At 43.9% G+C, this 15679-nt stretch overlaps 1 protein-coding gene and 1 long non-coding RNA gene across 11 annotated transcripts in view; one reads left to right on the top strand and one right to left on the bottom strand.

Annotated features, from left to right (window-relative positions):
* Positions 1-11017: 11017 nt before the first annotated feature.
* On the bottom strand, positions 11018-13488 carry LOC308197975. Its single transcript, XR_013953487.1, has 3 exons — positions 12338-13488; positions 11486-11618; positions 11018-11147 (listed from the first exon to the last, which is right to left on the bottom strand). It is a non-coding gene; the product is annotated as an uncharacterized lncRNA (long non-coding RNA).
* A 268-nt stretch (positions 13489-13756) lies between these two features.
* The window catches only part of NCKAP5 (NCK associated protein 5), a 440024-nt gene continuing 438101 nt past the window's right edge, over positions 13757-15679 (top strand). For 3 of the 10 annotated variants that reach the window (XM_080599362.1, XM_080599390.1, XM_080599378.1), the window contains exons 1-2: positions 13775-14140; positions 14239-14326. The gene's annotated coding sequence lies outside the window, so the exon portion shown is untranslated. The other 7 variants (XM_080599364.1, XM_080599392.1, XM_080599369.1 and 4 more) reach the window with 5 other exon arrangements.

The following is a 15679-nucleotide window of genomic DNA, read 5'->3' as shown; positions in this document are numbered from 1 at the left end:
GTGTGTCCTGACACCAAAACTAAGCCACCAGCCACAGTGCTTAAATTAGGCACTCCAGTCTTATGTCTGATCTCCCTATCTATGTAGTGGAGACAAATATACTTCCTGTAAATTCTATTTGTATTTTGGAGACTGTATCTCTTAATGCCTATGAATTGCAAAGGCACAACCTGCTGAACTCAGTCAAAAGGTTTGCAATTCAGATTGTTTGTGAAGTCTTCTAAAATGTATTTTTTAAACATTTTTTGCATATATAATAGGAACTAAGAAACACTTTGTGAGTTGTCACATTTTTTTCAAGTGCTGGGATCAGTTCTGAGGCCCTTACGCAGGCAGACTTCTCACAGTTTCTGTTCATATGTTGGAATTCAATTTCCCTGAAGGTAAAATGCTCCTCCAGTACAAATCTAATTCATTTTTTGAGAGACATAATGCCACCTTTCCCACTGTTCTGCTTGATACCGCCACTGCAAGCTCATGTGATTTTTAATGGTATTTTTAAATGAGTTAGGAAAGAGCAGGGGAAAATGATATTAAGATGTACATTAAAAATTAAAATTGCATAAAAGTGCTTAAAGTTCAAGTCATTACAAGTTACATTTGAATTTATATAGAGAAGAGGATCATAGAAATAAATAAACTGGGTTTCATAACATCATGAGACTTGTCAAAAATACAGTTATAGAGCAGGAATCACAAAGTCTTTCATTCATTACAACTGCTATGAATGAGCAGCTAGATCAAAATTAACTAGTCAAAAATAGGTGTTTTTATTTATTTATTTATTTATTTTTTATAGTGATATAGACAGCTAGATCCACAAAAGGAATCCCTAGCTCCTCTCTTCTCAATTGATATAAGTCTGGAAGAAAGCCTAGTCTTGAGCCCAGTGGGAATTTCACAGTCAGGCTGCAGGTTTACCCCCAGGTCTTGCTGCTGCGAAAGGAGCATCAGCATCAGTGTATCCAGGTGTTGGACTCGTGCCGACAGCGGTGAGTGGAGTATTTCTGGGAACTTCAGCAGCTGGATGAGAGCACTCAACAAGGAGGAAAGACTGGCAGAGAAACTAGCAGCTGTTACATTTAGTGGATGGCATGCGTGAGATGGGAGGGAGAATTAGATGGATTTTCATAAGGACCGAGCCTCTGCCTCTGTAGGTGGGAGCAGAGGAAGAACAGGTTTGTGAGGAAGAACAAGCAGTAATTCATGGCCTCTACAGAAAGGGGAGTGATGTACAGGAAGGCATTGTATGTTATAAATTCATTAGAAGCAAAAAAAGACAAATAAGTGGCTCTGGTGTTACACAGACAGTGGTTAAATGCTCTGTGGGGGATAGAGCCATGGAGGACTGAATTTCTGTCTGGTATGCATTTACACCAGCAAGCCATCAATGACTATTTCATATAAAGTAAGGGAGCCGAAGTCTGATCATTTTTTCTTTTTATCAGAAAAAAAAAAATCAACAAAAAATAAAAACACAAGCTTCCTTTTAGCTCTCTTAGAGTGAAAACAAAGAGCAACAACAACAAAAGACCAAACCACAACAAATTATTGCCCTCTCCCACTGGATCAGTTCCACACACACACACACAAAAAAAAAATTGAAAAGAGAATAGCATGGGAGTCACATTCAGAATCAAGATAGAAACCAAACTTTCTGTCTCGTAATGTAGAGTAAAAGCAGTAGATAGAGCTGTAAACATGGTAGCAATAACATTTTGCTTTTTTTGCACAACGGGTTATCCAGCATGCTGTCAGGGAGCAAGAAAGTTGAATTGCTGTACGTCCCCTGAGGGCCACATGGCACAGATGGCTGCCTTGTACCGGCTACCGAGTGTCCGCGATGGGGCACCGACTTGGTGTTTTAAACCATCCAGTACCAACAGTGGCTTTTTTGTGCTTAAAAGGAGATGGCCTTGGCAAAAGGGCCGAGAAGGGAATGCTGTAAGTGTAGAGTGAAAAGGAACAGTTAGTACAGCCTGTATAAACTCCAGCATTTCATACAACGCTCACAAACCACCTTGGCCAGGCCGCTTTGGGTCCCACTGGCCCTATCGCGGGCGCTGAACTTCTGCCAAGCCCGAGATCTGCATCAGCACCCGTGGAGCTCAGCACTGAAACTTGTCAGTGATGCTCGGACACGGGAACTGATTCTCCCTTCTGGCCAAGGTTTCGGGGTGGCCTGCTGCTCGGCACGGAGGGCGCACGGTCATACTTGGGAGCTGGTAAATGGTGTTGGCCATGCTTACAGACAGGTATTTTTCCCTCTCTGCCTTTTGAGACATTTTTCAGCGACATCTAGTGACTAGTTAGTTAAATGCAGGTGTGCCTTTCTGGCCTCATTTCGGGCCTCCAGCCAGCTGCACTTCGTGCCACTGTGGCAAGAGGTCCATGACCTGGAGCCAAGGACGTGGCCCGGGCACTGCTGCTCCCCATTTCTGGACTCTCGATGCCTCCTTCTCCCGCTGGCCCTGGCTGGATGCCCGGCGGGGTGGATGCAGCAGGCTGGGGAATTGCAGTGTTGAATTTCTGCCCATCTCAGACTCATGAGACTGTGCAATTCTTTCGGCATGCATGAAGACGCATCCTGAGTAATTAGCACTGCCTTCCTGTTCTGTGTTACCTGCAGCTTTAGGACCACACACCTTTTTGGATCACCTTTTTCTTGGACCAAGATTTTTATTAAAACATGAGCAGGGCTGAGCACAGCACTGATACCAGGAGGATGCTCCTTTTTCTCCCAGTGGTGTAAACAATTACAATCTCCACTTCTTACCTACTTAATAGTTATTCTCTTAATCTCCATTTTTTCCACTTTAATAATCTGCCTAGAGGCACTGAAGGAAATGCCTGGTTTAAGTCTATAGAGATTAGTTCCAATCGTTGAACTTGTATAAGGAAACAATTCTCTTATTGAACAGAGATGCTACAGGCTGCCACCATCTAGCTTGATAAAACCATGTGGCATTTCATCACAGTTTTAATTTACCTCCCGCTCCTAGGTTTGCTTATTTCTCCACTAATGGTACTAAAGCCTTGCAAAATGTTATTTCTCTTTTACCACTCCCTACTTTTAAAAATACACACAGTGTTTTTTGCTCTGGATCATAGCATATCACCATCAAATTAAAAGACAGATACATTATCTGACAGACTGGTGATCTTTGTTCCTCTTTGGATGGAGACTATTTACCCTTTATTTTCAGTTTTGTTGTGATTTTCTAAAATTTGGTAGCTCCTAGGATGTGGTTAATGCTTCACTGCTATGAGGTGCCCTACTATTATCCCAGCGAATGTAATCATCTCTGTTAAAAACAGAAGAAAAGCTGTATTTAACTGCTAGGCCAGACCTAAATTATCTTTTGACTCCACAACATTTTGAGTGGCTAAAGGCCTCACTTCTTGCCTCTTTAGCCTTTCTCTACTTAGGAACTAAAGAGTCGGCTCAATTTTCGTTGTAAGGTTCAGCTAAACCCTTCTGGGTACATTTCTGTACCTTTCACCTATGAAGGTGAAATGAATTTGCTATGAATTTGCTCTTTGCAAATGAATGCCCTTCCCATCCCTTTACAAACTCTCTACTTAGACACATTTTACATTGGGATGTCTATTTAGCCAAGTTTTCCTTTCTCTTGAGACTCTTTTTTTTTTTTTTGGTCATTTACATACTTGAGTTACTCCGTCTGGACAACCTTGCTAGCTAGTTTCCTTGGTTTCTCAACGTTTCTATTTCAGGGACAAAAGACGGATTAAAATGGATTGAAGCAGCTTGTGATTGCTCCATTTTAAGAGAATACAGATGCACCTGAAAACAGAACCATTGTCCTGAGAGTGCTTTTCAGTTGTGCTTTGTCAGTTCATTCTTTATTGGAAGTAGGTTGTATAATTTGGATTTTCAGGTCAGGGGAAACATACAGATCTGTGCAGGCCTCTTCCCCTTTGGATCTCATGCCCTGTGGATGTCACAGCTCCTGAGGACTGGCTTACAGCCTTTCAAAGCTATGGAAACAGCATAATGATCTGGAGACATACTGCATGTTTGGGAATGAGAAGTGTTATGAAAAACAAGGGAGATGGGGATGGCTGCCAAAACAAAGGTGTAATTCAGTGTGGTATCTCAGATGTGTGCTGAATGAATTAGTTCAAGGGAAATGCTAAGTGCTATCTATATCTCAGATATTTCCCCTTGCTTAGGGAGATTATGGCGTCTGAGGCAGACACTTTGAGAGCTGATGCTCCAAAGTACACAGCCTGCTCCTGAGTGTAGCTGCCGGTGACCCGAATGGCTGCGAATTCCCTTTTCTTTTTCACCAAAGAGCCTCCCAGCATGAGGATGTAAACGGAGGGAGAAATCTCTTGTGCCCAGTCTAAAAGTGGGTCATTGTGCAGCATTCCTGGGGCCAAGAGGAGATCAAACAGAGATGAAAATAATTGTGGTGCCTGGTGTTCAAGGTGCTTGGCTGGAATGGGAAGCTCCTGTGCCTGGTTTCTGCTCTGAGGCTTATTTATTTTTTATCTAATACTTGTTTAATGTAAATTGTGTGTGCAGAATTGAGAGCTGGGACTAGCATCAAATGAAAGTCATGTTCTGTCTACCTTGTACTTAGCCCTCTTGCACAAGCTCAGGGCTGAGCTGCGTAGGGCAGGGGAGCCCTGAGTGTTTGCTTTGCACAGAGCCCTAGACATTTAATGAATTAGTGCTTGAAAAAACGGTTGTGCTCCTCATTCTTGAGAAAGCTTTTCTGTACTTCAGCAAGTAAAATCCCTCTTTAGTAAACTAAAATCTTGCCTTATTTAAGGTATATAAAAGGTATATATAGATTCTGTCCAATTACATTTCCAACCACGTAGGGTTATCCACACAAGTTCAATCCATAGGCACGATGCCAAATCCATGTTTCTTTAGACAGGTATGTTTGTGAAACACAAGAGAACAAAGCAAGCGAAAGAGAAAGATGTATTCACAACAATTTCTCAGGCTCCATCAAAACTTCATTTACTTTCTCTGGGCTCTTACTTCACTGAAACCTCCAGGCATAATACAAATTAGGATAATGCACTGTGGGTTTTGACAAACACAGAAGTTTCAAAATAATTAAGAATGCAGACTACTGATGAAAGAGTTTTTGAAATGCTGTATCAGTTCATGAATCATCTGCCCATTGGTTATATTATACAGGCAAATTAAAAATTAGCTGACAGATATTAATTAAAGAAGATTAAAAGAAAGATGCTACTTATCATGCAAGAGAATGCAGCGTGCTCTTTGTTGAAGCGAACCTCTTACACTTTAGTAAGGATAGAAGCTTGCGACGTGTCTTCAGCTTGTTAGTGCAGTATGTGAAATATCAAACAAGTCGGATGTGCTCCAGCGTTGGGGATTTCTTACAGTAATGAGATTCTTTCAGTCACCTCTTTTTGAAATGGCCAGCCAAACTCAGAGCCAAAGGAAAGCTGGACTTTCCAGATGGATTCGTTAGCTGAAGATTTTGAAAAGGAATTCTGTCTTTGTATGTAGCCTTTGGAGAGGTCTGGCCGTACTGATGGAGTTGCATTGTTTTTAAATGAGTTCTTAAATATTGTTGCATTTGGAAGCTTTCTGTTTTGTAACAGCAAAAACTAACAGTTGTTTAGTTGCTAGGAGTTCAAAATCCTAGACGTTGTGGGCAACAGCCCTTCGGTTTTGGGTGACTGAACAGCCTACTCTTTGATCTGTCTGTGTTTTGCTGTTTCTGAAGTGGCATGCTAATATTTGAGGCACGGAGCAAAGGTGTCCTGGGTTTACAATCTCGCAGTAATGCATGAATGAAAGCGTTACCTTCTGTTAAAGTATCTTCCATTAAACCTCCAGATTGCTTATAGGAAGGAAAATCTATTTTAGGAACCACTTATGAAGAGTGCGAGGAAGGAGGAAATGAACTCTCTTGGGTACTCTTCCTTCTAACAGTGTTGCAGTAAACTTTTCTTTCTGAGTAGAAAAAGATGCCCGTTTGCTTTCCATTTGCTTTCTATTTGTATACTTTAAAATATTTTGAAGGGTATCACCCCCACTAAAAAATCTGATGCCTATTATTTCTATATTTCAGTGCACCAGAATCAAACTCAAATCATGGGTGCATTAGATAACAAGAGAAGCAGCTGTGATGTATCCCCCAATCTCATTTTCTATGCAGTAGCTGGCACTTTTTGACATCTTGTTCATTTAAAATGTGGAAACCAGTATATGCAGACAAGAGGTGGCTTTGTATAATGACTGTAGCATTAGACCAATGGAAAACCCAGTCTTGGTTTTAGTTGGTTTTTAAGTCTTGGTCTTAGCTTGACTGAGGCTACTGGTGACACACTGCAGCAGACATGGCTGGCTTAAAAATGGCCAGGCTTGTCTGTTGTTTTCCCAATTCAGTGATGCTAGTATGTGGCCAAAACAGTGCATGGGGTTGAAAGCTACTGGACGGGAACCATTTCTTTGCTAATCCTTATCACCCTGCAGTTGTTCATTGGGAAAATACATTTGCAGATGGGGCTGGATGCCTCTGCAGAGTGTTTGAAGGATGGGCTGCCTCGCAAGGGGTGCTTATTTCACATGACCTGCTTCATATACAGTGAAGAGCTCGATGTCATAAAAGGCTTTAGTGCTGGTAAAATCTGAGAGGAAAAAACCCAACAGCCTGTACTCTGCAGAAATGCATGTCGGAGGAATATCACTCCTCATCCTGGCTGCCTGTGTCATCCATCTCATTCCACCACACCTGTGTTCTGCATACCCGAACACCTCTTCTGCCACAGGACATTGCCTGGTAGCAGAACCAAGGCGCTGAGGAACTAAATGGATTTTACAAGGTCATTCAGGAACCTGTGATTAAACAGGTATTTGAGCCTAGATTTCCTGTGTTCCAGAATAAGGGTCTAACTGGTGCTGCCACCTCTCTGGAAGGTAAACAACCCACAGATACCTCCCTCAGTAGCTTCTGGGGTCGGCAGATGCTGAAGAGGATCACATCTCTAACTGGTGCTGGTTCAAACCAGATAACTCATTTCCTCAAATTGAGGTTCCAGTGCAGAGCGCGAGTTGCCAGCAATACTGATCTTATCACAGTTTGGTATCAGCGCTAATGCAGTGACTTCGAGCTGGTTGGACATTCCTTACATTGTAATCTTCTGCCACCGAAAAACGCTGATCTCAGCAGCCGAGGTATCGCTCTGCCTGCAAACTTGTCTGCGAAATTTCTTTGGGGTTATTCATTTTGATAAGATTGGAAACAGGCAATAAATCCCTGCAAATCTAGATGACATCACTTGCCAGCTCTCTAATAAGAAGATGAGAACAGAGAATATCAGGCTCTTCCATCCTAGTCCAGGCATGGCCAGGGCCTCTGTGGGCCTCAGTTGTCTGTAATGCTGCCGTGTTGGCGTGCTTCTCGGAGCTCTGTGAAACACTAATTTGAATGCTCTGGGATGTTGGGTTTGTTTTGGAGCAAGATACTCCGGAAGGACTTACTATTGTCCATCTAGGCTTGGAGCAGGAGGATGTACAGGACTAAAAACTGTGCACTGTTCAGGCCATCCTGACATTTCCTCCCTCCAGTCATGAAAAGATTGCAGCTTTGACACCCGTCTTTGATCTAGCCTCTTTTATGCCAAACATATATCATTAGACTGTGTTACCTCCATTGAAAATTTATCTGTGGAATAGCACTGGGGTATGCTTGCATGATTACACAAAAGATGTAGTGATTGCAAGCTCAGTCACACATACTTATCAGCATACCTATGTGTTTGATGATAATGTGTATTAGTCTGTCTGCGGTATTAGTCAGGAAGTGCTCTCAGATCAAAGTCTGTCATTTCTTTAAATACCCCTCTGTTGCTGCTGAATCTATGAACCGCTCTGTTCTCTTCCAGTTCAAAGAAAAGCTGGTTCCTTTTAACCATTTGTAGTCTGTACTAAAACAGAGAAGAGGAAGAGACCACAAGTCATGCAGGGGTTTCTTGCCAGAAGCAGCAATCGCTTGCTCCTGTGATAGGACAAATGTGATGCCCCAGGACCTCAGATTCTTCTATTATGTGACTATTAGATGTGACTATTAGAAATGGTCAATTTTTCGATGGAGACAGGTATTGTAGAGGCATGTTATCAGTACACGCGTTCTTATTCCAGTGCTCAGTACCTCTGTGCTTTCTAAAGAGTTTTTTCACAATATTATCTGGAAATCTGTAGTCTTTCTGAGTGCTGGGGCTGCTGTAACTGTCTGTCACATTAGTCATAATCTTGCTGTCACCTTGTGCCCCTTGCCAGTTAATTGTCTTTCCCTGTTTAGTTCAGCTGTGAGAGCAATCACTGGGGAGTTTATGGGTGCCTTTCCCAACAAGGTGCCAATTTAACTCTTCCTCTTCTCTCTCATCACAGTATTTCAATGTAAATGTTATGAAGTCACATCAGTGCCTAAAGAGATTCCCCTCCCAGGAATGCTTTGCTGGTTCTGAAATCAGTTCCTCACTCTGGAGACTCCATCCAACGTTAGAGAGCTGTAGGAGAAGCTTGGAGCCAGTTGCCACCTAGCTTGAAGGAAGCACAGATTAGAGCAGTGGCTCCTGTTCACTCGTGTACTGGGCTAGGCTTAACTAAAATTATACTTAGATCTGAATGTTTAGTTTTTAGCAGGATCAACCCCAGTCAGTCCTGATTTAAAATAACATGAGACACCACACAGCCACTGAATGATAATTTTAGGCTTTCTTCAGTTATTCTAAAACTTTTTTTTTCATTGTATCTAGTTTTCTTCTAGCTAAATGAAATGCGAGGAGAGCCAGTATTCCAGAGAGCAGTTAGCTGGTCCAGGTTTCCTACCTAATGGACAGGCTCTAAGATGGATCTGTTAAATCACTCTGCGGCAGAAAAACCTTGTGTGGACATGCTAGGTGACACCACACCGGTGGTTTTGGATTAAAGACAAATGCATCCTGTTCCAAATCAGGCTGAAGTTCCCAGCCGTAACCCCTTTATTGAATGCAGCTGCTAGGTTCCCTCCTTACTGAGGTTCTACAGCCAGTTCGCTCCCAAGTGAGGCTGTTCACCCAGCAGAAGGGACGAGTCTCAGTCTAGAAGTGTTGCAAAAAAAAAAAAAGGGAGCTTTTTGCCCTCGGAACATCCCTGGCAAAACTTGAAGGCAACTTTGGTGGACTGAGGCTTTTGTGAAGAAGCTGTAATGCAAGAGCAGACAATAGCTAGCCCCTGGGGCATGTTGTAGAACCAGGAGCCTCTTTTACAAGCCTGACCAAAGAGCTGTGAAGCTGTCCAAGGCCTACGACAAAGCTTGTTTCTCCGTGTTCAGGCATAGGTGCGTGCACCTCTTAAAAGCTGCAGGTGAGGTGCTGCATTATGGTGGGTAGCCCAGCTTTGGTATTGCCTTGGTCCTCTGCCTCTGAGAGCGTGCTGGCTTCTGGAGAAGGTGTTGTTCTGCTCCGCACTGGGCCGTGGGGACACACTGTACTCTTCAGGTAGGCAGAGGGCAGAGATGCAACAGAGAACACTGTGGGTAAAATAAGTAAAAAGATCCATTACGTACAGAGGTCTTTTGATTTAATTTTCTGCTAGCATGTGGATTTGCAGGAAATAAAACGATTGTGATGCGTGCTGTTCCTTATGGCAAAATACTGGGATCCTCTGGGCATGACCTGGCTCAGCTCGAGTTATTCCCTTCAGATGAGGCTTCAGAAGTCACCTATTATTTGAAAAATCTGGCATTTGAAACAATTGTGCTTCTTTTTTGGTAATGCATTCACAGTGAATTCCACCTCTTCTGGCAGGGAAATCATCGTGAAACTGATTCAGACTTTGCATTTGGCTTCTCTGAGTATCTCAAACAAAACTGACAGAATGCTAACCTATGGCAGCTCGTGTACTCTTATACACGTCTCTTTGCTCTTCTCAGCTATCTAGTACTTGTGTTCCAGCACTTCCATACTGACTCTTTTGGATGTTAAGAATATTCACAGCAATAAGAAGGGCGCAAAACTTGTGTGGCAGCTCAGGAACTAGAGCCCTAAAAAGAGCAATGCACTTCGTAGTGAGCATGACCAGCTGGCCTAGCCACAGGAGTCTGGTGATTCTCTGTGAGCTTGTTTGGACTAATTTTGAAGGTGTCTCTGATGAAGTGCCAAAAATTAACACAGACCTTGCTACGAGAGGCCTACTATCACCTTTTTGTTTCTTGGGTACAAAGCCACCTGAACTCACACCAAGGTGGCAGGTCCCATGGCTAATTGGAAACCTAATTCCATCTGAGTCACCTAATTGAGGTCAGTCCTGGTGCCTTGTGTAAGGAGATGATGCCACCTTCCAGGCTGGTTGGCCAGTCATGCCCCAGCACAGCACCAGGAAGCCATAGAGACTTTTCTAACAGTGCAGGTGCTGTTTGTTTTTCTTTACAGAGAGCCCTTCCTTTGTTCCAGCATTGCAGTTCTGACACAATTTTATCCAAACCTTTCCTTTATGTGTGCCCTAACAGCAAAAATGGAATGCATCAAACATTTCTTTTGACAGAAAATGCCTTTTAAAATCTTTCTAGAGAGCATTCACTTAGTTCTGAATCCCTCTTTCACCAATGAGATGCACAGGAGAGAACCTCTCATTTTAACCCTTTCTGCTCTTCTATAAATTGAATTTAAAAAGTTGGAACTCCTCCTTTGTCTCTTCTTTTTTTTTTTCCTTGTTGTTGTTCTGAATATTGCAAAATGCTTCATTTCAGCCCTGATTTATGCCTTACCCTAGCAAAATTGCCATTAGGAGCCCAGTCAGCCTACAAAAAAGGAGGCAGCAAGGCTCTGTGACATCAAAGATGCGTGAGGTGAGGGTGTTGGCCATGGCTGCAGTCAGAGGGCATCAGACAAGCGGTGAGAGTGCAGGGACAGACTGACCAGGACTGTGGTCTGTCGTCAGCCTCTGCACATCCACCTCATCTGTTCCTAGAAGCAGATGGCAGATCTCTCTTCCCACCACGCTCACGGCCGCCGTATCCATGAGATTTTTCTCAGGCAAGCTGTGGGAGCTGCAGTTTCGCAGGAATCTCGCCCAGAGAGGAGGGTGGATGCTGAAAGTACTGATCGCTCGAAGTGCCGTCAGGGGGGTGCTGCAGCTCTGGTCTGATCTGAAATATATAAGGATAGTCTGAAAAAAAAAAAAAGCTGTTTAGAGCAATTTTCTTTTAATGAAATAAAAATTTACTGTTAGAAACTTGAAAATCAGTCGAATAGAAACTTCTCAGTGTTTTGCTGCTCTTTGTAATAAACTTGCATTCTTTTATTTTAGCTCTCTCAATCCCAAACTCTTTCAATCCCCCAAATCCCAGATTTTTATATTTCTATTCTTTTGGTGTCTAGGAAAATCCTTTGCTTCTTTGGTTTAGTATACACCTAAAGATAATGGAAACTGAAGACAAGTCTCCTTTCCCTTACCCTGAAACTGTCAGAGCTCCTGTTTGCTTACATGGGGTTAACGCAGAGGTGCAGGGTGCCAGGGCTGCAAGCCAGTCAGAGGGCGCCTAAGGACATTATTCCCCCGAGTTGCTTGTGAGCCTCTTAGAAAACTGCTGTCATTCCTCATGCAATAGCAGAAGACACTGGAGTGGCAAGATGGAAAAGCAAAGTGTGATTAGTTTTAAAGGATAGCACAAACAATAAATGAAAGTTATGACCGGCTGTGAACAGGGGAAGCGTGAAGGACTGAGATGAATTTATACTCTTCTAGCTCCCTTCTAAGTGAAAAATGGGCACAAAATCTCCTGTGTGCTGATTTGCATGCATGAGAAAAAGCGTTGGCTGGGTGAAAAATAGCCTGTAGTGCCCATTCTTCACTTGTTAAATAATCCAGACGAAGGATAAGAGAGCGATTCATTGTCAGTGCATTTCTACCTGAGGGATTTTGGCGCCGCTCTCCCAGCTGGATTAGGCCCCGTGTTTTCCCGCACCTAAACTGTTCCAGTTTCATTTATGGCAGCGGGCAGCCCTGGGACATCCGAACGTGAGGATCTCTGCTCCTGGCAGGCGGCTGGGTCGTGTTCCCAGCACAGGTACGCAGACCTGCTTGGGAGCATGCATACCTCGGGCTCTACTTAGAGCAAGACTGGGGCGTCTGGAAGTACAAGGTAGGCCTGGCTTCGTGCTGCCGTCTCAGCTGTTACAGGACAGCTCCTCCGCAAACACGCGCTCTCTGCGAGTAAAACTAGAAGATAAATGATGTCACAACAGGCTTTACACTCCCTAACGAGCCCTGCCGCGTGGGAGTGATATTTATACTTCCTACTGCAATATAATATGGTCTGTAGCATGCAGTACGTACCCCAGGATTTGCACAATCGCATGAAGTTATCAAAAAGCTCAGCCTGCTGAGCACAGCCGGACCCCGGGGCTGTGCGGGACCCCGCCGCGGACGAGCAGCAGCCCGGGAGGTGGCAGCAAAAGGCCGGGGAGTTAAGAGGGAAGACAGCATCAGCGCAAAACTGCGGCGTAAAGAATTGTCGTATTTATTTGTTTATTAATTCTTCACATACATTTTAATATTCTACAGATCACGTGCTAATAAGCTGCATCTCCATAGTGACTGCACCCTTACTTCGGAGCTCGTTTGTACCTGTGTCCTGGTGCTCTTCCTCGCAGTGTAAGCAACACTGCAAGGTCTTAAAAGTGGCTGTTCAGTGTTTGCCTGCCTCGTTATTCCTAATGAGGTGCATGATTTTGTAACGCATATTGAGATAACGTTAAGATTTGTAACCTAAAGGGGGAAAAAAAAAAGTAGAATGGCAAGTACTTGGCCTCTGCTCATAACCTGTTTGGTTGTAAAGGGAAGGTCAAAATTCATACGCTCTGCAATGAATTTCTAGCAATTGTCAGCTGCTTCCCCAGACCTTGTGTCACTCTGCTTACACGTGATTTTCATATTTAACTTCTGCATTAAAGAATTTACGAGAGCTCCAAGTCTCTCTCTGTTAGCTGTGGGGGAAGATGTGCTGTCTCACAGCCCTCTCATCCTTATATATCAGCCCATGGTTTTTTCAAGTTGCATGCAAAGTTATGCATTAGCCTAAACGTGCCCACCCACTTTATCTGATCTGATGAGAGCTTTTGTTTTGGAGGCTGGATTGAAACTAAGAAATGCCTTGTTTTAAGGACTGACTGTTCTAGTACAGCTCAATCACAAATGGTTTTAAAATGTATTTTTTTCTTTTTAGCAAGGAAAGCAATAATGCCACCCAATAGGTATTAATCAAAATTGTTGAAACTGTTTTCAGAAATTGCCTAGGTGTCTAGGAAGCTGTCTTATTAGCAGGCAGGAATGATGAATAACTCTGTCCTGCATATCTACTTCTGTGCCAAAGCACTTATCATTTGCAGATCTGAAAATGCTTTGTTTTCAGTGACTCAGCCACTTCCACGATCCTTCTCTTTTATAGACAGGTGTGTCAGATGAGTTACTTCTTGTTAATGACCAACAGAGCTACTAAGAAATCTCTCTCATGATACTCTAGAGTTTAGGAAGCCAAATTTGCCTCCTTTGAAATGCAAATGCATCTTACCATTGCCCTTAATGGGGCATTTCTTCTTCGAATGTGTTCCCATGCAGGAAAATTCCTTTCTTTTCAACGAGCAGCAGGAGGAGTTAGCTGCTTGCTAACTGGCATAATTAGAAACCTTTACTGGAGATGATTGGGTCAGGTTGTTCCCATGCACATGAGGTTGTTAATCAGCCCCAAGTGGTGTATGGCAAGCTGTGGGCCAGAGAAATGGCTGTGGGATGCACGTGAACCAGGTGAGTCAGCCTTTACTGTGGCATTTATTTGTTTTTAGGAGAGCATTTCCCAGCCACGAATGTCTAAAGCAGAGCTCTTTGGTACTGTGGTGTACCGCAACGTGTTTCTGAATGTTTTTTGGTAGCGATATATGGCAAGACCTTCTTGGTGTGCCAACCCATTCCAACTCACATCTGTCTTGTAGGCATATCTATGCAGCCCAGCTGGTTTCTGCACAGAGTTGATGGGCAGGGATCAGGAGGCTCATCAGCCTGAGCACAAGCTGGCTGCAGCTGCGGCTCTTCAGGTCCCAGCACTAGCTCGTTTAGGGTTAGCTCAGAGCTGCCTTGGGAGAGGTAGGTATTGCTCCTTCCCCTAACTGGAGTGGTGTGGGAGAACCTAGTGTGGCTTTTGGGCCTTACAAGGTGTTGCTGTTTTCCTCCTGGCTCCTCAGTTGTTATATGTGGGTGGTAGAGAGCTGTGCCTCTCCAAGCAGAAGGTGACTTGAGGCAGCAAGAGCAGTTGCGCGGGATACGCAGCAGGTATGTGCCTTGTCCAGGGGCTGCCGCCCTCCCCACAGGCCCTGCTTACTGTGGGAAATGCAGCAGAGTTTGCTGTGGTACTGAGATCTGTGTGTGTTAATCTTATGTTAGGGCAAAAAATGAATATGATCACCTTTAGGGTGCAGGAAAAAGGCTGCAGTCTTCCATTCCCTGTTTTCTGCATCTCTTTCACTTCAGTAGCCCGGTCAAGGAAAATCTCATTTACCTTTTCTACATGTTTTTCAATATTTTTTGCTTAAGAACTCTGCTTGTCAATACTTGCATTCAAACAGGGAGCTACTACTTTGGCTGATCATTTGATTGATCTTCTCCAAAAGTTATTTTACCAAGTTGATTGAATTTAACTGATTGAAGTGGCAGAAAATCTGGAAGCAAGGTGTAAGGGGTCTCAGCCTTCTGTCTCTCCCTCAAGTTTTATTTGCTAGCATCCTAATAGCTTGAGTGTACATGAGAGAAAGCAGGATGGATAGGAAGAGGCAACATAACATACAATTAGTTTGACTTCCCCTTGTAGAATGTACACAGGTTGTCTTGGCATCCCTCTGTGTACATTAGAGGATGGAGTACTCAAACAAGTTTGCCTTTTTCCCCTCTGCATTGATCCAGAAGGGTTCAGCACACCTGGCCAAAAGCTCATTGTTGTTCTGTGAGTCAGCAGATGGAAGCAGCTCTCCTGCTAAATGTGCTGATCCCGTGAAGCTGTAAGTGATTTTAAATCTTCTTTTCTTTCAGCTGGAGAAATAAGGAAGCGTGTATCACCTCTGTGGGATCACGTATTTCTTGGGCTTTACACAAATCTGTTTATGCAAATGGAAGCATAAAAACAAGTACTTTGCTTCCTTGCTGAATCAGTTACAGTACCTGTTTGTGTCGGGGGAAGAGGGACAGCATCAGATGTTATTCCGAGAGCACAGAGAAAAGGGGGAATCTTAGCGGTGCTGTGAGCTGTGAACGCAGAGTTAAGCTGGAACAAGGAGCAGACGAGCCATCTGTCCCCAAACCAGACCTGGCCCAGCTCTGGCCACATCTGGCATTTTTGGGGTCTAGTGTCGGGGCAGCCCTCTGGAGGCGGGTGGTTAGAGCACGTTGGGACCTGTGTGCCCGGGCACATCTGGTGTTTGAGCTGGCAGCTGGTGCATGCAGCTGGGCTCCTGCATGGTCGGGCTTGTCTGGCAGCTCCATGCAGAGTCCTGGTCGGTGCCTGCTGCACTTCCAGAGCTACGTGCGGCCGTCCTGGGGGTCTGCTTGTAAGGGGGTAACGTGAAAGCAGGGGCAGTCAGCACTTTGTCTAAGCATAAAAGGTCCTCTGATCATTTTTTAAAGGGCTTTCTG

Source organism: Anser brachyrhynchus (genome assembly GCF_964034855.1).
Source record: "Anser brachyrhynchus genome assembly, chromosome: 7".
NCBI classification, from domain to species: Eukaryota; Metazoa; Chordata; class Aves; order Anseriformes; family Anatidae; genus Anser; species Anser brachyrhynchus.
This window is presented reverse-complemented; position numbering and strand designations above follow the sequence as displayed.